This window comes from Theropithecus gelada, chromosome 2 (assembly GCF_003255815.1).
Source record: "Theropithecus gelada isolate Dixy chromosome 2, Tgel_1.0, whole genome shotgun sequence".
In the NCBI taxonomy this organism is placed as follows: Eukaryota; Metazoa; Chordata; class Mammalia; order Primates; family Cercopithecidae; genus Theropithecus; species Theropithecus gelada.
The window spans coordinates 119,032,250-119,054,306 of record NC_037669.1 but is presented as its reverse complement, the minus strand read 5'-3'; the positions used below and the strand labels follow the sequence as shown (position 1 = coordinate 119,054,306).

General features: G+C 39.3%; 1 long non-coding RNA gene across 1 annotated transcript in view; it reads right to left on the bottom strand.

Annotated features, from left to right (window-relative positions):
• Window positions 1-12,664: 12,664 nt before the first annotated feature.
• LOC112619737 overlaps window positions 12,665-22,057 on the bottom strand; it is a 31,663-nt gene continuing 22,270 nt past the window's right edge. Inside the window, exon 3 of the long non-coding RNA XR_003118288.1 lies at window positions 12,665-12,709. This is a non-coding gene — a long non-coding RNA (uncharacterized LOC112619737). The remainder of the gene's footprint in view (window positions 12,710-22,057) is intronic.

Below are 22,057 nucleotides of genomic sequence, written 5' to 3'. Positions count from 1 at the left end.
TAAAACTGGGTAATAGAGGAAGAATTGTAGGTGTCATTTATTGGGCAGCTACTGTTTGTCAGGTGCTGTACCTCTTTTATTCCTCACATCACTCCAAAGTTCACGATGCCCATTTCACAGATGAGGACACTGAGACAGCCATGTAGAACTAAGAATTCAGTCTCAGGTCTCACAAAGTCTGGGGTGCAGGCTCCCAGCCGCCGCACTGTGTCACCTCCTTTAGGTGGTATATCAGCAGTCCCGTGTGAGTCCCACCTACTGATCTGGCATCTCATACTTCTCTTGGAAAATCTTTCTTACATTGCTCACAAACAAAAACTAACATTCATATTTTAGAAATGAAGGCTATTTTTCCAGGATATTTGCATTTCATTTAATCACTGGGACCACACCAAGGGTGATAGCAACTTGCCCAGAGAGGAAATGAGACTGAAGTGTTTATTATAATGTATTACAGTAAGTTTGATATTTTGTCACAGAGGGAGTGGTAGGTGGGGAGGGGTCAGGATCCTGAGAACTGCTTTTTGTGGTTTTTACTTTATAAATTATTATGAGACTCAACATATTTTCCTCTTGACATGCAGTCAATCTTTTAATATAACATATTCTAGTGGGTTTTTTTCTTTGCTTCCCCATCTTAATCTAAAATGTTATTATTAATATTTTTTTTTGAGACAGAGTCTCACTCTGTCACCGAGGCTGGAGTGCAGTGGCACCATCTCAGCTCACTGCAACCTCCGCCTCCTGCGTTCAAGCGATTCTCCTACCTCAGCCTCCCGAGTAGCTGGAATTACAGGTGCACACCATCATGCCCAACTAATTTTTGTATTTTTAGTAGAGATGGGGTTTCACCATGTTGGCCAGGCTGGTCTCGAACTTCTGACCTCAGGTGATCCGCCCACCTCGGCCTCCCAAAGGGCTGGGATTACAGGCGTGAACCACTAAGCCTGGCCATAAGTTTGTTTTTGAATAGATATTAAATACAACATATTTAAACAAATGAGAAATATATTTGAAACAAAAAGTGTTTGTTTTATAAAAAGCAGAAACTTGAGTAAAAAGCAGAAGTCTCCATTTTCTATAACCATGAAAGAATGCAGAGAAAACGGCATGTATATTGAGCAATAGATCTGAATGATTACAATGGTGCTAATATGTGAATACAATACCATTTAGAATGTAACAATGTTGGTTTGATACTGTAAGTTTTACTAATTAAAGAGGAGAAGACTTGAGGCCTATGGCTGGATGCCTGGGTTTTCCCATAGGAAAGAAGAGAGAGAAACAGAGGAAGTAATTAGGGTGAAAACAATGGAGGGGTGTGGGGTGAGGAATGACACAATGACACTTCCCCTCCCAGACTGGCCGGAGAAGCCAGAAGGGACTATGTAGAAGCTGGCAGCTGCCCAAATCAAGTATCGGGGACTTGAGCTTCCTCATCTCTCAGACCCCAAACAACCTCCAAGGACCTTTCCAGATCTATCCTAATCTGTGACTTTGAAATGAAACTTCATTCCATTTGAGTAGATTAGCATCAAGGAGGAACTACATAAAGCAAGTGAAAAAGACAATTTTTTTTTTTTTTTTTTTTGAGACGGAGTCTTGCTCTGTCACCCAGGCTGGAGTGCAGTGGCCGGATCTTAGCTCACTGCAAGCTCCGCCTCCCGGGTTTACGCCATTCTCCTGCCTCAGCCTCCCGAGTAGCTGGGACTACAGGCGCCCGCCACCTCGCCCAGCTAGTTTTTTGTATTTTTTAGTAGAGACGGGGTTTCGGGGTTAGCCAGGATGGTCTCGATCTCCTGACCTTGTGATCCGCCCGTCTTGGCCTCCCAAAGTGCTGGGATTACAGGCTTGAGCCACCGCGCCTGGCCGAAAAAGACAATTTTTAAAGAATGGAACAGCTGGCTCTCTACCTGTCCTAAGCCACGCTGATATGTCCCTGGTGTCTACCACATCATCGTGTTGCTATGTTAGCTCAAGACACAGTACGTGCTGGGAATGCTACTCATGTGAGATCTATCACAGATTCCCAGATCACTTTAACTACTTTAGGGCAGCATCTTTCTTTGCTCAATATTCAATCTGTCATAACAGGACAATTGCAGTCTTAAAAAAAGAAAACTTTTATATTATTTACACATAAAATTTCAGTTTATTTACTAAAAAAAATCTTTTATTTTTTTGAGATGGAGTAGCCAGGCTGGAGTGCAGTGGTATGATCTTGGCTCACTGCAATCTCTGCCTCCCAGGTTCAAGCAATTCTCCTGCCTCAGCCTCCCAAGGAGCTGGGACTACAGGCGCCCGCCACCACACCCAGCTAATTTTTGTATTTTTAGTAGAGACAGGGTTTCACCATGTTGGCCAGGATGGTCTTGATCTCCTGATCTCATGATCTGCCCGCTGTGGCCTCCCAAAATGCTGGGATTACAGGTGTGAGCCACTGCGCCCAGTCAAAAAAAAATGTTTTTAAGTGTTTCTCCTCACTTACATCATATAACAAACCTAATGTGATAGCTGAAAAGAAAAGCTGATGGAGCAATGAAATTACAAGATGCTGGACTGAAATTAATGCCTTTGACAAGAGGAGTATCTTCTGTTCATTACAGCATGACTCTTCTCTTGTCATGTGTCAGATTGTGAACCCAAAGCTTAAATACAGTATTTATTATTCATACTTGCTCCTCAACATTTATTGAGTATATATTATGTGCCTGATATCTAGCTAAAGGTTAGAGACAGAAATATGAGCAAGACACATCCTGCCTACCATTGACTTACAGGAACTAAAGGGAAATGAGGCTTAGGTCAAGAGGACCTAGAGAACAGATGGAGAATAACAGGATCCGAATTAGTCAGCAGCAGTGGGTATGGAGAGGAGGTGATATCTTTGAGAGATATTTAAAAGGTAGACTCCACAGGACTTTGTAACAGCATGTGGGACAAGAGAGGAACCTAGAAAGATGTTGAAAGTTTCAGGCTTATGAGAGACCCAGACAAAGTGATTGGATTTAGTGTGGGTCACACTCTCGTCACTGAGGGTAAATACTCAGTTTCACATCTCATCATTAATCAAAAGGCATTGTAAGAACTTAATAGAGGAAATTAGAGGCCTCCTTCCTATCACTCTAGGCAAAGAGGTACTGAAGCTTGCCCTGAATACTCTCTAGTTAATCCTAGTCACATATCAGATATAAATGATACCTTGCTTTGAATTTATAATAAATCTAGCACTGAAGGGTGTGGGTTATAAGACAGTTTTAATCTAGGCCAATTTTATTTACAACTAACTTCTGCTTTTCTTTTACTAAATCTCCCACGGCAAACAGTGTTACCTTCTCTGTGAGGCTTTTCTCTTTTCAACCATCCCTGGACAGAACAGATCACTTCTTCCTTTGTGCCAGCATTGCAGTCTATGGCACATCCCTAATAGTGCACCCTTATCATTTTCTTGATATGTTATTGCTTCTTGACCCATTTCAAACTTTTTGAGGGCAGAAAGCACGACAGTTCAACTCTGATTTGTAGCCCCCAGCATAAGGCCTGATTTAAAAAGAAAAATAGAATCTGATTAACTGTCAAGTGAACTACTCTTTTTTTTTTTTTGAGATGGAGTCTCATTCTGTCGCCCAGGCTGGAGTGCAGTGGTGCGATCTCGGTTCACTGCAATCTCCGCCTCCTGGGTTCAAACGATTTTCCTGCCTCAGCCTCCCGAGTAGCTGGGACTACAGGCACGCACCACTACACCTGGCTAATTTTTGTATTTTTTTTTTTTTTAAAGTACAGATGGGGTTTCACCATATTGGACAGGCTGGTCTCATACTCCTGACCTCGTGATCCACCCGCTTCGGCCTCCCAAAGTGTTGGAATTACAGGCATGAGCCACCGTGCCCAGCTGCTAATGCTTCTTTATTGCCTTTTCTCATGTGGGACTCAGTTTGGAAAAAAGAAATTGAGAACTTAGAGGTCTTGCAAATAATATATTGAAAACTTCAGGAAAATAAGCAAGATTTAACAACTGGGATTTTCACGGATTAAGCACTGAGTAACTAAAAGCCAAGGCCATTGCACTGCACAACTCTGGAGGCCACCGATCTCATTAGTTTATGAAAATGGCACCACAACAATATGAACAGCGCCCCCTAGAGTTACATAATATGAAGCTTTGCTAGTTGGTCAAGAAACCTAGGCTTAATTTTCACGGACTGAGCGTATCCACTTCCCTTTCAGGGTCTTGGTTAACTCATCTATAAAACAAAGTGGACTAGATCAGTATTTCCCATCATTCTCTGGTTTAAAGCCCCTTTCATAATAATAATCTCATAAAAACTCTTAGTTAAAAAATTTCATCATTTTATTATGGTATAAAGTTGTTTTAAAAGATTGTAACACAAAATTTAATATAATATTTATAATATTCATAATATAGTTAGGTAAATTTGTACTTTTTCCATTTAACAAGTGCCATTCTACTTAATTAAGATTAAACTGAATGTGTAATAAAAATATGATTTTTCTGGACAAATGTTATAGTTATAGTTACATTGTATTATGTTTAGGATTTTGTATACTTTAGGAGGACAAAATATACTAAAATTTAGAATTACATTTAACCATGTGTTACACTCAATCAAAAATCAACCAAAATATATTATATGATTTAAGGTTTGTAATTATCACATTTGATTTGTTTTTATCAATAAACAAATAGGGATACGAGAAAAAGTATCAAGTTAGTATTTGTAAGCATTTCTCTGCAAATAGCACATTGCTGATGTTGCTAGACTTCAGTGATAATGAATGAAAAACTAAATCAGGCCGGGCACGGTGACTGAGGCCTGTAATCCCAGCACTTTGGGAGGCCTGACTGAGTTCAGGAGTTCAAGACCAGCCTGGCCAACATGGAGAAACCCCATCTCTACTAAAAATACAAAAATTAGCCGGGCATGGTGGCAAGAACCTGTAATCCCAGCTACTCGGGAGGCTGAGGCAGGAGAATCACTTGAACCCGGGAGGTGGAGTTTGCAGTGAGTTGAGACCGCGCTATTGCACTCCAGACTGGGCAACAGAGTGAGACTCCTTCTCAAAAAGAAAAAAAAAAAAAGAAAAACTAAATCACATACAATCTTCTATAAATATAAATATATATGCATGTATGTGTGTATATATATGCCTATATAAGTATGTGTGTATATATATGTATATGTGTGTATATATATATGTGTATGTGTATATATATACACATACATATATTAAAGTTTGTGTTTAACTATGAGATACATTCTGATGTACTTTGAATATATATATGCACACATATGTGTATATATACATATATACACACATATGTATATATGTATATACACACGTGTGTATACACACACATATACACATATAAACACATATATGCACACATACGTATATATACATATATGCACACACATATACACACACATACTTGTATAGGCATATATATATACTCATACATGCATATATGTATTTATATATTTATACACATATATACATATATACACATATATACATATATACACACACATATGTGTATATAAACACACACACATACATATGTGTATATATACACACATATATTTGAGATTGGGTCTTGCTGTGTCACCCAGACTGGAATGCAGTGGCATAATCATAGCTCACTGCAGCCTCAAACTCTTGGGCTTAAGCCATCCAGTCCTCAGTCTCCCAAGTAGCTGGGACTACAGGTGTGTACCACCATATCCAGTTTATTTTTTTCTTTTTAACACAGAACTGTGAGATACATTCTGATGTACTTTGAATGCTAAGCAGATGAATGCAACATAAGGGTTTGGTGAAGATAATCTTGAGGAACATTGGGAAAATTATTATCATTTTTATGCTTTCTGTTTCAACATCAATGTTCCTTTTTCAACATCAGTGTTCGACATACCATCAGTCTAGTTCCAAAGACCATTATGGGCTTTCGCCTGTAATGCCAGCACTTTGGGAGGGCAAGGCGGGTGGATCACTTGAGGTCAGGAGTTTGAGACCAGACTGGTCAACATGGTGAAGCCCCATCTCTACTAAAAATACAAAAATTAGCTGGACATGGTGGCACATGCCTGTATTCCCAGATATTCGGGAGGTTGAGGCAGAAGAATCACTTGAACTGGGAGGCAGAGGTTGCAGTGAGCCAAGATCACAGCACTGCATTCCAGCCTGGGCCAGAGAGTGAGACTCCATCACAAAACAAACAAATACCATGATGATTATATGATGTAGGCAAAGAAGACAGTTAAAAATGAACGATAGTTTAAAACAGTTGTAGTATAAAACAATGTTCAGATGAGAAATAAACCAACACCCACCCTGATGTTCCCAAAGAATTCTTTTTTTTTTTGAGATTGAGTCTGGCTCCGTCGCCCAGGCTGGAGTCCAGTGGCGCGATCTCGGCTCACTGAAACCTCCGCCTCCTGGGTTCAAGCGATTCTCCTGCCTCAGCCTCCTGAGTAGCTGGGATTATAGCCGCCCGCCACCATGCCTGGCTAATTTTTTGTATTTTTAGTAGAGACGAGGTTTCACCGTGTTGGTCAGGCTGGTCTTGAACTCCCGACCTTGTGATCCAACTTCCTCAGCCTCCCAAAGTGCTGGGATTACAGGAGTGAGCTACTGCGCCCGGCCCCAAAGGATTCTTAAAAAGCAAATTGATTTATTATTAACATTTAAATTGAAATTAAAATAGACATTCTAAAGCTTTTAATGATGCAATAACTTTTCTTTGTAGAAGGTCTTCTCTGTGTCCCAGGGGTGTGGCCAACAGCAGTTGGGAAGTGCTGGTCAGGTAGTCTCATAGGTCTAGTCTAGTGCAAACAGTTTGTGTCTTAGTAAATTCAGTCCTGCTTTGCAGCAGCAGCCATTCCCATAGACCTGGGGGATGCATTGGAGTGCTGCCTGAGCTGGCTATTGTTTCGTGGGATGGGGAGCTAGTCTCAGATTCAGGGAGATAATGGGATATAATGTTTATTATTGGAGCAACTTCAGTAAATTCTATTTTCTGAGCACATACTATTAATATGTACCAGGTATGATTTTCTAGACCAGGGGTTGCTAAACTATAGCCTAAGGGCCCAAACTTGCCATTCGCCTGTTTTTATATGACCTGCAAGCTAAAAACAGTTTTTATATTTTTAAACAATTGGAAAAGAAAAAACTAAAAATTTTACATCACATGAAAATTATATCATACTCAAATGTCAGTGCCTGTAAATAAACTTTTATTAGGACGTAGCCATGATCACTTGTTTACGCATTGTCTATGGCTGCTTTAACACCACAATGGTAGAGGTAAATAGTTGCAACAGAAGTCGCATAGCCCACAATACCTAAAATATTCATCATGTGGCCCATTACAGAAAAGTTTGCTGATCCCTTTTCTAGAAACTTGATATGCATCTATGAAGAAAAGACAAAAAATGTGGAGTCTATTTTCAAGCAGAAGGACACAGAATAAACAATAAACATAAAAAATTAAACAGTGTATTAGAAGAGGGTAAGTGCAGTGTAAAATAAAAAAGAGACCAAGAAAGGTCAGATGGGGAGTGGGGGGGTCAAAAGAGTAGCAGATTGCAATATTAAATTTCATTTTTATGTCTTCCTAGCCATAGCTTAAATCTCACCTAAACTTACAGCAGGAGTATTTCAAATCTAAAATCTACTTACATGTCATAGGGAATGTACTATGGAATCTAAGAATTCTCCAGGAAAGGGTAGAGAGAAACAGTGGATTTGCATTTCCATGCCAAAGAGCAGTGGTTTGTTGGAGAAGAATTGTTTTCACCATTATTTATGAGACATAGAGAACCTGGTGTGCAGTGGCACGTCTGAAGTCAGACAGTTTGAGGTTTTATTATCTCTTCCATTACTAATCATCTGACTAGCCTTGAGCAAACTGATAGCAAACCTCTCTGAGCCTAAGGTTCCCTGTTTATAAAATGGAGATAACCCCTACCTCACATGTTGCAAGAATGAAAAGGATATGATTTCTCATAAGAGTCTGACACAGGGCATACGCTTGACAGGTGCTCAAGAAATATTCCTTCCCCTTACTCCTAATGAAATTTAAATTCTTGGCTCACAGTCAAAGATTTTGTACAGTGCCCTTTAACCTTCTGTTAATTTCTGGAAAGCCCCAACCCAATCCAAACCAGACAAAACTAACAGCAAATGACCAACAGAGCATTCAACAGAGAGCTTTCCCACCTCCTTAGGCCTACCAACAAAAGTGATGGTTTTTCCTGTTTTATGATTATGTCAGATTATTTTATTACACATATATTTCTTTTTTATATCTTTCTGCCACCCCCTTTCACCACTACCACCAATTTTGTTCTCTGTTGATTCCTCTTAAATCCTTAAGTGAGACCATGATGCAGTTGCTTGAGTCATCCTTCACTGGGTTCCTATGACATAAAAAAAAGGCTAAATTAAATGTCAGAAGTGACACTTTCTTTTCTTTGATAAACTATAGAAATAAACACTTCTTTTTTTTTTTCCCTAGGGTTGAAAGAATGGACAGTAAATTTGGAGCAGTGTTCCTCTTAAATTTGCCTTATATGTGATATTTATTTTGAAATATTTACAAAATCATTTTGATCTGTAAACCCTTTCCCTCTATGTCCTTATAAAATAAAAATTTCAATAGTTTTACATTTTAGCCTTTTGAAATTAACTTTTTTCTGATTTATATATTATGACATAAAAATTGAAATTATATTATTGTTATAGAAATGTTAAAATTCGAAATATAAATGTACAGTGAATGAATGTTGTCTTTAAGTTTCTCTTGTTCCTTGTGTGGTGTTTCATTAAACTGTAATTCTGTATTACCTAAATTGAGGAAACGTTTTTCTCAGGTTTTCCTCATTGCCATTATCAAAGTGACTCAAAATCTTCAAAGCACAGTTAAAACACTGAATTGTGCCATAATAAGAAGGGCCTTCTGCATGGGGAGTGTGACCCTCCCTCCTAGACTCTCTGTCTCTTGTCTTTGGCACTCATGACGGTTTAATAGTTAGAAGGCACCTTCAAGGCCCATTAGGCCAACTTCTCGTCAAATGTCCCAAGATCTATATGCCCCTTACAGTTCAGCCATTCCCAAGAGGCAACCCATTCAGCTACTGAGTAGCTCGAAATGTCCAGGTTCTTTCTTCATTTGGTTAGAGATCTGCTTCTTGCATTCTTCATGCCTTGGTCCTGCAACTGTAGTTCTTTATAGCATAATGCAGTGGCTCTCAGATTGTGGCCCCCAGACCAGCAGCATCGGCATCACCTGGGAACTTGCATGAACTGGAAAGTGTGGGCTTGGGTCTCATCAATCTGGTTTAGGAAGTTGTCCTCCAGGTGACAATGATGCACACTAAAGTTTGGGATGCACCGATGTCCTATAGTAGAAAGTGGGTGGGGCTTTGGAATGAGGAATCCCTGGCCCAGAAATCCAGATCCTGGCCTTCTGTGATCTTAGGGCACCCCCTCAGTTTTCTCTTGGTCAGATGGAGCTGATGGGGGTAGCTAATTCACAGGTGTGCTGAGAGAATTCAGTGATACCCCATAGGTAAAGCACAGAGCAGAAAGTCCAACATACCATAAGCACTCAAAATTGGCATGTAGTGTTATAGAGTCATGCTACGCATTTATTGGAAGCCTTTGAATAACAGTCTACATAGAGTCCATTCATTTGATAAATAACAAGTTGAGAAAAAAATTTATGTATAACACTCTAGACACGAAACTGTTAAATACCTTCATTTTACAGATGAGAAATCCGATATTCAGAGAGGCTAAGTGATATGTTCAAAGGCACACAGCTGGTCCTACAATTGATGCCATAGTGGCCAGAGCTCCAACTCTTGATAAAATGCCCAGCGGTCACCTTAAATTTCTTCAGAACAGAGTGGGAAGTAAATAAGAAAGCAAATGTAAGCAAATAAATAACCAGGGCACCCAATAATGGGAAGGAATGCTCAAATAATATGAGCATGATGCAGTTACTTAAGTCATTCTCCACTGGGTTCCTGTGACATAAAAGGAAGTCCTGTTGTTGGTGTCTGGAAGTCCTGTAAGTGCCTCCCAGCCCCTGGCTCTTCAGTCAACACATGTTTATTTGTCATTTTAATGAAGTAATAAAATATCTAGTCCTGGGTCTGGTGATTACACAAGTAGGGACTTCAAATGTGTCAGTACATTATCTGAACATTTTAATCTTTTTGTACACAGTTCTGAGGATTCCAAACAGATACAAAACTTTTATGGTACCAAGCGAAGTAGTCCAGTACCATGTCTTTTAGGTTAATTGAAATCCCATGTATAACATTAAAAATTATGTTCAGATATAACTAAATATGTGGGAGTATTTCTTGCCCTTACAGTTAACAAGAAATGAGGAGTCATTTAGCTATGCCCTTGCCTGGAAGAACTAAAAGATTATTTCTTGCCTTCATATGCCACAAAAGTCTGTTTTACAGACTGGAAGGAATAAGCACCATTACTTTAAACAACTTGCTTCCAGTTTTGTGTGGCTGTTGATATTATAGAACTAGTGGCAGAGGCCAAGGCAGGAAAATGGGCTGGGTTACTTATAACTCTTTGAATGTGGACACATCAGCTTGTGGGAAGGAAACTATTTAAAATGGGGCTTAGGGAAAGGGGGAAAAAATCCCCTTTCCCCATATGAGATTCTTCCACGGTGTTGTCATGCAATCTTGAAAACCTCCATAGAACAGTAGATCACTCTCATTGGATATATGCAAATTATCTGAGACCCAGTGGTTTCCTGCCAGGAAAAACTTATAATAACAGAGCAAGAATGCAATCTGAGCCCTTGCTTTCTGAAATCCCTGAAAGAACAGACTCATTCTTGACAGGGCAATTTCAGCCCTTGACATTCCAGGAAATAGCTCCATAATGTCATTTGGGCTGGGTTTGTAACCAGTCCTAAGATGTGGAGACACAAATGCAGTATGTAAGATTTCAAATATCAGTTCAGGGACCATTCTTAATTTTCACATGGAGTTTAACAACAAAAACCACCATCAGAAGAAAAAACATGCAAGCCATCCTAATTAAATTTAACATTGTCACTACTAATTAAACCCAATATAGGAAAAGGAAGGGTTTCTGCCAAGAAATTACAGACACATCCTGAAGCCTATTTCCTTTCCATTTCCTAGGTACTGGGTCCATGCCATATCCAGGATGTGACACCCAAACAAGACTGTATTTTGATCATTAATATATATGCATAAGTTAGCCCCACCCTGGGGCCTCAAAGGCCTTTATGAGATGTGCTGGCCTTCGCATTTCGATGTGTTTCATTTTCTCTGGGTTCAGTACAGCTGAAAAAGGTTATGAGATTCAGGTTAAAAGTCAGGAAACGGATCAGGGTCCTATACTATGACATCATTTTCTTGCAATGCAATGAAGCAATGACATTTCCTGGAGGAAAAGTTACTAGAGATGACAGGCAGCCTCCTTTAGGTCCAGTATTTGGGGTGGAAGGTGTCAAGCCTGCAAGCCTCCAGCTCCAACCTCCTTCCTTGCTCTTCCTTGGCTGGGCCTTCTCAAAGGTGAAGTGAAAGAGAGAGAGAGAGAGAGAGAGAGAGACCAAGTCCACTTCCATTTTTTTTTATAGTCCTGGTATATTTTTAAATGAAGGTATGCGAAAACTTAGTTATAAAAAGGATTTTTTCATTATTAAAGCAATTAACACTCCACAACAAAAAATATATATGATACAAGTTTGCAATTTACAAAATAGTTTCCAGATTTATTTTTTTAAAGTGACATACAGGCAGAGTCACCAGGTATGACTGTGCAGGTTGACCAAGGGGAAGAGTGGGGATTAAAATCTGGCTCACGATTGCCAAACCTGGTGCAGGGCTGTATCTGCCTTTTTCTGATTCACACAAATGTTACACCACAAGTGATAGATGGTCTTACAACAGGGCATAGGTTTCAGCGAACAATGAACCAGTCTCCTGCTTTCAATCCTAAGTATATCTTTGATTGTAGGAATAACATATCTTGGGGTTATCTCCAGAAGTACAAATTTGGGGAGCTGCCTGACTGTGAGTCCTGGGCCAAAATGAGCCTCCTGGCAGGTCACTCCGGGCACATAGGGAATCTTTTCAGATTTATGAAAAGGTGTTGTTGATAAGACAACACAGGCTGTGTGAAGCACGTGATGTGGAGAACAGGAGCTCTGGGCTAGGTTTCAGCCTGGCCAGGTGCTTTTGTGCAAATCGCACAATTGTAGTGACACTACTGGCCTCCCATATGGTAGACCTTGACTTGGACTCCATATGCAGATGGACCTGCCCCAGCCCTTAACAACCAGTTTACAGACCTGAATCAAAGCCAGAAGAGTTTAAGGGCTCAAGTCAACATGCTGAGACTTCTACATCAAACCACTCTTGCTTCTCCATCTCTGCCTTTATCACTGGGTTTAGATAACCGGGCTTCTGCTTCGTACCTCTGTTCCAGCGTCTGGGTGCCAGATGAGTGCTGCCTGAAACTGGGTGTCTAGTCCACTTACCGTGCCCCTTCTGGGGACTGCAGGAATGTTCCATAAACAACGAACTGAGGGCTCCAGCCTTTGGACTCTTTGTTCCTTCTACTTGTCCTCCCACTTGGATTCTCCTGGGAGTTAGCAGAATCCATCAAGCAATAACTGCAAACTTGACAGAAGAGAACAACTCCTTAACACTTTTTTTCCATTTCAAAACAAAATACTGAGACACTTTTGCTTCAGTGAACGAGAGCAAGCAGGGGTGAGAAGTTTCTATTGCAAAAAAAAAATCAAACGGTTATGACTTCAGAAATGTAAATTCCTAATGTCTTTGATAGATTTATATATCTAAGCAATGTTTCTAGTTATTGTGCTAGGTTTGCCAAACAGATTTAAGCTCTCTATGGCAGTTGAGTGGCTAGGTGTCAGCCCTCACGAATCAAGAGTGCTTCTATAAATCATTTCACAGTAACTGGATGGACCTTGCAGTGAGAAATATGCTCTCTCCTGGAGAAATTAGCAAATATCTGGAAGGCTTATACATTTCCCCAAGATTAGTCAAAACACAAGCCTAGTCGTCACACCTTTCCCTCATTATCCTGTGGTTGTTTTCTTAAACGTTGTGCGTCTTCATAAATGAGTCACTCTTTCCAAGATCTGTCAAAAGTATCAGTGGTTATAAGGCTGGGAAGCATACCAACCCTAGAAAGAAGTACAGAACTTTCAGTTATAGGCAGGAATGTAAAATGTCCAGAATTACTAGCGTTTTACTACTTTGCCAAATTTGCATTCTTACACCATCGAATCATTCCTTTTTAAGGATTCATTTTCTTATAGTTAAACCTAGGAGGGAGAAAAAGGTATTTATTTTGAATGATATATTCGTATAGTTACAAAATCTGGAGCCTGTGTTTTTCACCATTTGAATAATGCTGCTGCTTGCCCATACACGTTGAAAGTGTTGTTTAACTTAAATATACAGATCAGACTTAGTTTAAGACTCTACCCTTTCACCTTGCTCTAGGCAAGGAGAAAGATCAAAACTTCCTATATTTTTAAAGATGACCTCATCTTTGTTTTGAATGCTTCTCACATCTCCTGTTTGTAGAAGCTCCTACAAAGACTGCATTGTTTTTCTATTCTATAAATCTAATTCTTAAAAATAAGACTTGCATTGCCCATTCAGCATCCTAGAAGACATAATTTACCTACAAGGATAGAGTCTTTATGATGATTTTTTTAAATCATAGCATTAAAAAAATAGATATTTTCAATAGAAAAAGTTGTCAGAATTGGTAGGTGAAGAAAGGTATTCATAATTGACATGTTATAATGATAAAAATGATTTAGAAAAATGAAAAAATTTAGGTTATCAATTCTGCCTTGAAATACCCAAGTGACCAAAATATTTTATATATTTCATTTTTACTTTAAAGTGACCCTAATTGATTAATTCATTCACTTTTTCTTAGGTTGAAATAGAATATAAAATAATTTTAATTTCACTTAGTTCGTTAATATATTAAGAATTAAGAATATGCATGCTGGGCACAGTGGCTCATGCCTGTAATTCCAGCACTTTGAGAGGCCAAAGTGGGTGGATTACCTGAAGTCAGGAGTTTGAGACCAGCCTGGCCAACATGGGGAAGACCTGTCTCTACTAAAAATACAAAAATGAGCCAGGCATAGTGACGGGCACCTGTAATCCCAGCTACTCAGGAGGCTGAGGCAGGAGAATCACTTGAACCCGGGAGGCAGAGGTTGCAGTGAGCCGAGATCACACCACTACACTTCAGCCTGGGCAACAAGAGCAAAACTCTGTCTCAAAAAAAAAAAAAAAGAAAGAAAGAAAGAAAACCCAAAAAAACAAGAATATGCAGGATGCCAGCCAGGGGTCAAGATGCAATGAATTGGGAAATGAAATCTCCCAGTTCACAAAATAAAGATAATATAAAAGTAAACATTACAAAGTAGTTTGAACAGGTTAAATACTTACCAGGATAAGGACTGAAAAGCAAATCATTTTACTTTTTCAGGTTTCCATTCTCTCACCCATAAAACAAAGGAGCCAGTTAATTGAATGTATAACATTCTGGGACTAAAAGAAATACGTGTCACTGTTTCAAGTGAATGTAATGCATACAAGCTTTCACGTGCTTTGTTTGGCAAATTTCATCAGGAAAATATGCTCAAAGTTGAATTATGATTTCAGATACGAAGATGGACACTATCATAGACATAGTGAAAAACAGGAGGAAAAATATGGAGCTTGGCCATAAATAGCAGAGAATGCCTAAACAGAATGGATGGCCTGGGCAGGAGGGAGCCAGAGCAGAGAGCTGCAAAGTGAGATTGGGCTGAGTGCACTGCAAAGCTCAGATCAATCAACAAGGATTTTATTCTACTCAGGTTACTTTATTTGTTAAGGGATTCTTAAGGGGGTGCCTGAGATAACAGAGCCAAGGATTATAAACTGTGCTAAGTATAATAGACTGCAAAAATATCCTAGCATCTAGCTTTGTAAGACTAGCAGAGGAAGGACATCTATAACTAGAGAGTGCTTACCAAATATTTTGAGAATGTTCTAAGGTTCCACTTAAACAATGGGTCTTGGCTGAGGTTTGGAAACAGCAGTTGCAGGCAGCAGGGGAATGGTAACCAAAATGGAGTTATTCTCTTTGAACAACCAACACTTGGGAAGGGGACTAAATTGCTGCAAAGAAGCACTTTGGCTATACACCAAGGAAGAATCTTCACATGTTCTTAAAACATAAACAACACTTTGGTATAGTAAGAAGTTTTCCCACAAGACTCATTTCTCCCAGAGATAGAAAAGTGAGGAAAACATGTGATTCTCTGGAGTGCTGTGTCTCTTATGCAATGAGATCTTGGTCAAGTCCAGTGCATTGCCCTTTTTGCTTTGCTTGCCAGGAAGCTGGAAACCGAATTTAGATTTAATTCTAGGACGTACACTAAAAGGTCTAACCTTGTCTTTTACGTTTAAATTACCGCTTTGTCTTTTGCTCTTATCTTGAAAATTTTGCTGTATTTGTATCTGTCATTATATGCCACCTCATTCATTCATCTAGTTCAAAGATATTTATTGAGCACGTACTTTGTATGAGACACATCAAGTTCTTTTAGAAGACAGACAGAATGTGGCTCTGGATTGGCAGGCAGGAGACCTGAGCTTTAATATCAACTCTGTTTCTGACTTGTGTTGTGTTTCAGTCTTAGGGCTTGATGTTTATACTCACAATACAGTTCAGGCATTTTCCAGATGAACAAAGGCTCTGGGGCATGTAGCTGGTTTTCCTAATAACTCACCCCATCTTCCTCCCTTTTGAGAATGGATTTTTTCCCCCAAGGGTCTTTGATCCTACAGCTGCAGACATTCTGGCACCAGGGAGCCTTAAAGGTCAAGGATTGAAGACACACAGAGGTCAATGAAATCAGGGGACATCTTAGTAACTGCTGAGAACCTGTGGGGGAGAGCACTGTGGCTTCCAAGATGAATGAATGATGTCATTGGTGGTATAAATAAGCATGCACTTGCTAAGCTCTGACAGGAATCCAACAGGTGTGTTCTGGAACAGTGCAAACAGAAGAGACCCTTCAAAGAAAACAGCCGGAAAACTGCTTCCTTTCACCTGTGAGGTCTTCTTTTTGATTGCAGGCTCCCAAAGATTGAGCACCATGGGGTACAAAGGCAAGCGTGTGAACTTGATCCTGTTTTCTCATCTGTGGAATAGGGAGGTTGGACCCACTACTGTAATCTTCTAGCCCCTCTGACTCTAATTGTCTAGATTTTATGACTCTCAATTCTCTTTTCAGCCTTCTGGCTCTACCACTCCACCCAGAGTTGCCCTTACCATCCTCTTCAAATACAATAAAAACAATATGCAAATAAAGACAGCAAAAACACTTGTATAATGGCAATACTGAAGGACAAGATTGAGACCTACTTAAGTATTATTGAGTTATATCAAAGACTTGCTGGATAGCTGGATGTGGTCATTACTTCCCAAAATATATCACTTCCTTCAGAGCATATCCAAATCCATAACAAACTATGTTTACACAATTCTACTATGTATGCATATATGAACCATATTCCCATATTGCTTAGCACAGTGATATGTATCAATAAATGTGAGAGTATCTGAGTAACTTTTGAATCTAAGAAACAGCTAACAAATATTTTTATTTTACATCAGTAATTTATATGTAAAACAAATATCTGGGAGAATAAAGGTGCAAATACAGAGAAGGCACAATTCCTGACCCAAAGAGTTTCTTAATTTAGTGGAAGTGCATAAAAATGTAAGCAGTATTGTGTAAAAAATATCTAGTAAGTTCAGTGGTCTTTAAAATATGCACATATGAAATACAACCAGCTTATTTACAGTGAATATTAATATTGGACACCATCCACGACATTAAGTGCTGAGCATGCAAAAAGGTAGCAAATGGCCCTGCGCTTGATAGCCCTGTAATCTTGAAAATGATATACAGCTGTGCCTTAGTAAGGGGGCAGGATTAGGACCCCACATATACCAAAATCAGAAGATGCTCAAGTTCCTTATATAAAAGTGGTATATGCTATAACCTAGGTACATCCTCCTTTGTACTTTAAATCATCTCTAGGTTACTTACAATACTTAATACAATGTAAATGCTATGTAAATAATTGTTATACTATATGATTTCTGTTATTTTTAATTGTTGTATTTTTTTCATTTGCTTTAAAAAATATTTTGATCTGTGGTTGATTGAATCCATGAAAGTAGAACCCCTGATTGAATCCATGAAAGTAGAAAGTAAAAAGGGAGGGCCAAGTATACATGATTCATTCATTCCTTCATTCTCCAAACAAGTATTGAGCACTTCACTATGTGGAAAACACTGTGATAGGCACTTTGCAGGGCCAAGGCCTATTTCATACACAGTTCCTGTCTTCAAGGATTTTAAATCTGGTAGGAGTGAAGAAACAGACAGCGAAGCAGAATTGAAAAGATGTATCAGTAAAGAGCTATAGAGAACACGCTGAGGATAGAGTAATTATGCCCTGGAATCAGGAAAGCCTTCACAATGGAGTGGCACTTGATCAAGACCTGCAAAGATTATAGCATTTTAATGGTGGAGACAAAGAGGAAACACATCTCAGAAAGAGAGGTCAGTGAGAATAAAAGTGCAGAGGCATGAAAATTAATGCATGCTCTGAGAATAGCAAGCAGGCTGGTGTAGCTGGAGCATGGAATCCAAAATGGGTGGAGGAAATGAGGCCAGAAGTTAGGACGCAGCCGGCAAATGAAGGGCTTTCAGTGCCATACTAAACCTACTGATTTTCTTCAGCTGACAGTAGGGAGCTAGTAGAGGTCCAAGAAGGCAAGAACAAATAATCAGAGGCTACATATTCAGTATCAAATATCAATACCTTCTGAAATGAATGACTGCTAAGAAGTCGGGTGGAAACAATGGGTTCTTCTAAATTAGGAGACCAAGATTTAGGGCCAATATTGATACTCTTCACCTACCCAGCTCCAATCCATTCTTTATACTTCAAAGTCGACATTCCTTCCACAGGCAAGCCTCCCCTTTACCTTAATTGAGCCAGGTCTCTCTGCTGTGTACCCAGGGATCCCTGTACTTTTCCTTTGTGGCTTGTAGTAGATTTTATAATTGTATATTTGCCTGTGTTTGATTAATATACGTGTCCTGCATTGGACCATAAACTATATGAGAGCAGAGATTATGTTTCTGCTTTGCTAGTCAATTTTTTGATAGGCTACCCACTATTCCTGACCCAGAGTATGAAGTAAAACACTTGATAAATGAATGAATGAACGAATGAAATACAGGAGTGGACACAGTGTGTCGGAGAATGATGATGAGATATAACCTCTGGAACCTTATCAGTAGGTGTGGTGGTTTTAAAATGTGGATGTAAAATTCTTTGATGTTGTTCTCATCAAAAGTTCGAATTGATATTCTTTGCCCTTAAATCTGAGCAGCCTTGCAATGAACAGAGAGCAGCAAGAATGGTGTGTGACTTCTAAGGTTGCTGTGTTGGAACCATGTGGTTCTTTTGGGGTGCTTGCTGTGGGAGAAGTCAGCTGCAATGTAACAGGTATGACCACCCTAAAATCTGCAAGTCAGAGAGGTCACGATGCTAGAGAAGCCATGTAAAGGCACTCCAGTTGACATGCTGAGCTCATCTCTGCCAAGAAAGGTGAGTGAAGCTGTCTTGAACTCTTTGGACCATCTCATCTGCCAACTGAGAAGACCTTGGCAATTGCCCCAAGAAGCAAAAAAATTGCCCAGCTGAGCCCTGCCTGAATATCAGACCCATAGAATGCATTTGTATGATAAAATGTTGTTTTATGCCAGTAAATTTGTGATAATTTGTTACATAGCAATAGTAGCTAAAATATCAGCCAAAGTCTCAATAGAATCCTCCCCAATAACCTGTAACAGATGAGGAAATTAAGATCCTGAGAGATTAGCTAATTTATCCAAGTTTCTAATTTGGTAGCAGTAAAGCAACCAGTCTTCTGACCCCCGGGCCATTGCCTTTTTCTCTCTAATATATGATATGCATTAAGAAATTTTCTGTATAATTATATGCCGAGTCTAAAGACCATCTCTTTATCAAGCCACATTTGTATTCCCATTGATACTTTTATTCCCATTGATAATTAAATGGATCAGTCAAACTCCTTTACATATACATAAAAAGTGAACTGTGGCCTTAGATATGTGGAGTTTACAAATGCTGTAGACAATTTGGACCTTTGAATGTAACTACCTCCCAATTAGAGGACAAAACATCTTCAAGTATATAAAACACAGTAATATTTCTTCTTAAATTTGTGCCATTCTAATCCTTAACTTCCTTAGTTTTGAAGGCTGTCAGTTCCAAATTCACTGAAAGAACTTTTCTACTGAAAGAAAAATGCTGCCTCTATTAATATCAACCTTTCCCCCTTCAGAACACTTGCTTGCTAGTGATTTATTGTGGACAAGCTTCTTCCTGCTCCTTTTGAAAGCTAATTTTTTTCTTAATCCTGCAAGTAGAGGATGAATTCCTCATCTCTTGCCCGAGGACAATTTAGTTAAGCTAAATCTTCAGGAGAGAGTTTGGGTATTTACAATTCACAAATTGATGCTGCTTGTAACACAAAAGAGGAAAGGGTCTTGCTGCTGTGTTTGATGTCAATTGGAAACTAATCCAAAAACAAATAAGGAAGACCAGACCATGCAGCCCGTATGGGTAAAGATCCTTTTAGATCTTGGGACCTTGCAGTTATATCATAAAGATGGAAATTTTTTTCCTTTAAAAAGATCAAAGATACGATCCTTTCGTTTGTGGCAATGTCATTTTTTTTTAAAGGCTGAGGAAAATAACAACTAATTATCTCCATAACTGTATCTCAAAGAAGACTGTACACTGATGATTCAAAAGCTGATGTTTACCTTATTGCAACATTTTTCCTATTCATATAGTGAAACCATTAATAATTTAAGGAAAGACAAATGTTCAATTCAATTCTATTCTGAATTTCCTTCTCATTGTCGCGACTTCACAGATTTCAACAAATGTTAGTTCTTTAAAATCCCACCTATGATATAGAAGGATGTGTACATGGCTTTAAGTGATGTTATGTATTAGGACTCTTAGTTGCAAATGATGGAATACTAAACTCTGACTAGTTTTAATAGAGGGAGTTGATTTGGTCACATAACAGAAAAGTGCATACTCAGATCTTGCTTCAAGCCCAGCTAGAGGCAGGGATGTGTGCTTTTCTCTCTAGATTCTGTCTCACTCAGGTGTTTTCCTCTGTGTTGGCCCCTTTCTCAGGCTGATTCAATGCATATAAGGTCAGAGGACCACTGGCAGGTCTCATCTTACATTCGGACACAGTTCCTCCTATGTGTCCCCTTGGCAGCATTTGCCACTGTGAACCACTCCTTTTTTTTTTTTTTTTTTCCCCTTGAATCTCTCCTCCTGAAGCTTGTGCTCTTTTCCTGTCTCAGACAGACTCTTCTTTGTTTTCTTTATTAGCTTTTATATGATCAGCATGGTCCCCAGATGTAGGTGTTCACCAAAGTTCCATCTTCAACATTTTTCTCTTTTTTTTTTGAGATGGAGTTTTGCTCTTGTTGCCCAGGCTGGAGTGCAATGGTGCGATGTCGGCTCACTGCAACTTCTGCCTCTTGGCTTCAAGCAATTCTCCTACCTCAGCCTCCCGAGAGCTGAAATTACAGGTATGCACAACCAGGTCAGGCTAATTTTTTGTATTTTTAGTAGAGACAGGATTTCTCCATGTTGGTCAGGCTGGTCTTGAATTCCTGACCTCAGGTAATCTGCCCACCTCAGCCTCCCAAAGTGCTGGGGTTACAGGCGTGAGCCTCCGTACCCAGCCAGTTTTTTTTCTTCTAACTTTGTAGTCTCTCTCATTGGGCAACCTCATCCAGTTCCATGGCTTCAAAAGTCACCTATTGGATGTTGATTTTAGTATCTACGACTCCAGTTTTGGTTCTGTTCTTAGGTGTTATAGAATAGTTTTTGAGTCTCTATTCCTTGTACTTCCATCACCTTAAACTCAGCATTTTCAGAAGCAAACATTAATTTACCCCAGTTGGTTCTTTGTGCCCTGTGACATGTCACCATCATTCTTCCAGGCAACCAAGGCAGAGGAAAATGGAATAATTATCACTATTTATTCTCATCTCATATCCAGTTGGACCTCCAGAGGTGCAGCCTCCACTTTTTCATCCCCACTGCCACTGTCTAGTTTAGACCTCCATCGCTCTCCTCTATTATAATAGAATTCCAATTTCTTATTTACTATATCTAAATCACCTTACTGAAAACACTATATAATACTCTAAAAATTATTTCTGCCATCGCATGTTATAAATTCAAAATACTCAATGTTCAAGGCTTTCTAAGCTCATTTCCATGTGTCCATTTTAGGCACTCTGGTTGGGTCATACCACGTACCCTTCACATCTTTCTTTACTCATGTTAATCCTTCTATTTCAACAGTGTTATTTTCTTCACCTGTCAATGCCTTACTCTACCTTTAACGTCAACCTGGGGTAGACAACAGTGTTGTTCATTGTTTTTTCTGGTGCTCTTCCTTCTATTTTATATTTTATTTTTATATTTTTGTGTTAGGATAATCTTTCCACCATGGTGCTCCTCCTTCTAAACACATGGTGGATTGCATACTTCTTCCCTTGTTGTATCCAGCAGAGTTATGTGCCTTGCTTTGGTGAATAAATATAAGTACAATTGATGCACGTCACTTCTGGGCAGAAGCTTTAAGATCTTTCATGAAACTGGCTATTTTTTCATTTTTCTCTGCTAGAAAGTCAGCAACACTCCAGAGAATAGTTTCTCTGACAATCTAGAGTAAAGATGATATGGACCAGAGCCCCCACCCAAACCATCTTGGACATGAAGCATGAGCAAGAAATTAACGTTGGTTGTATTTGTGTAAT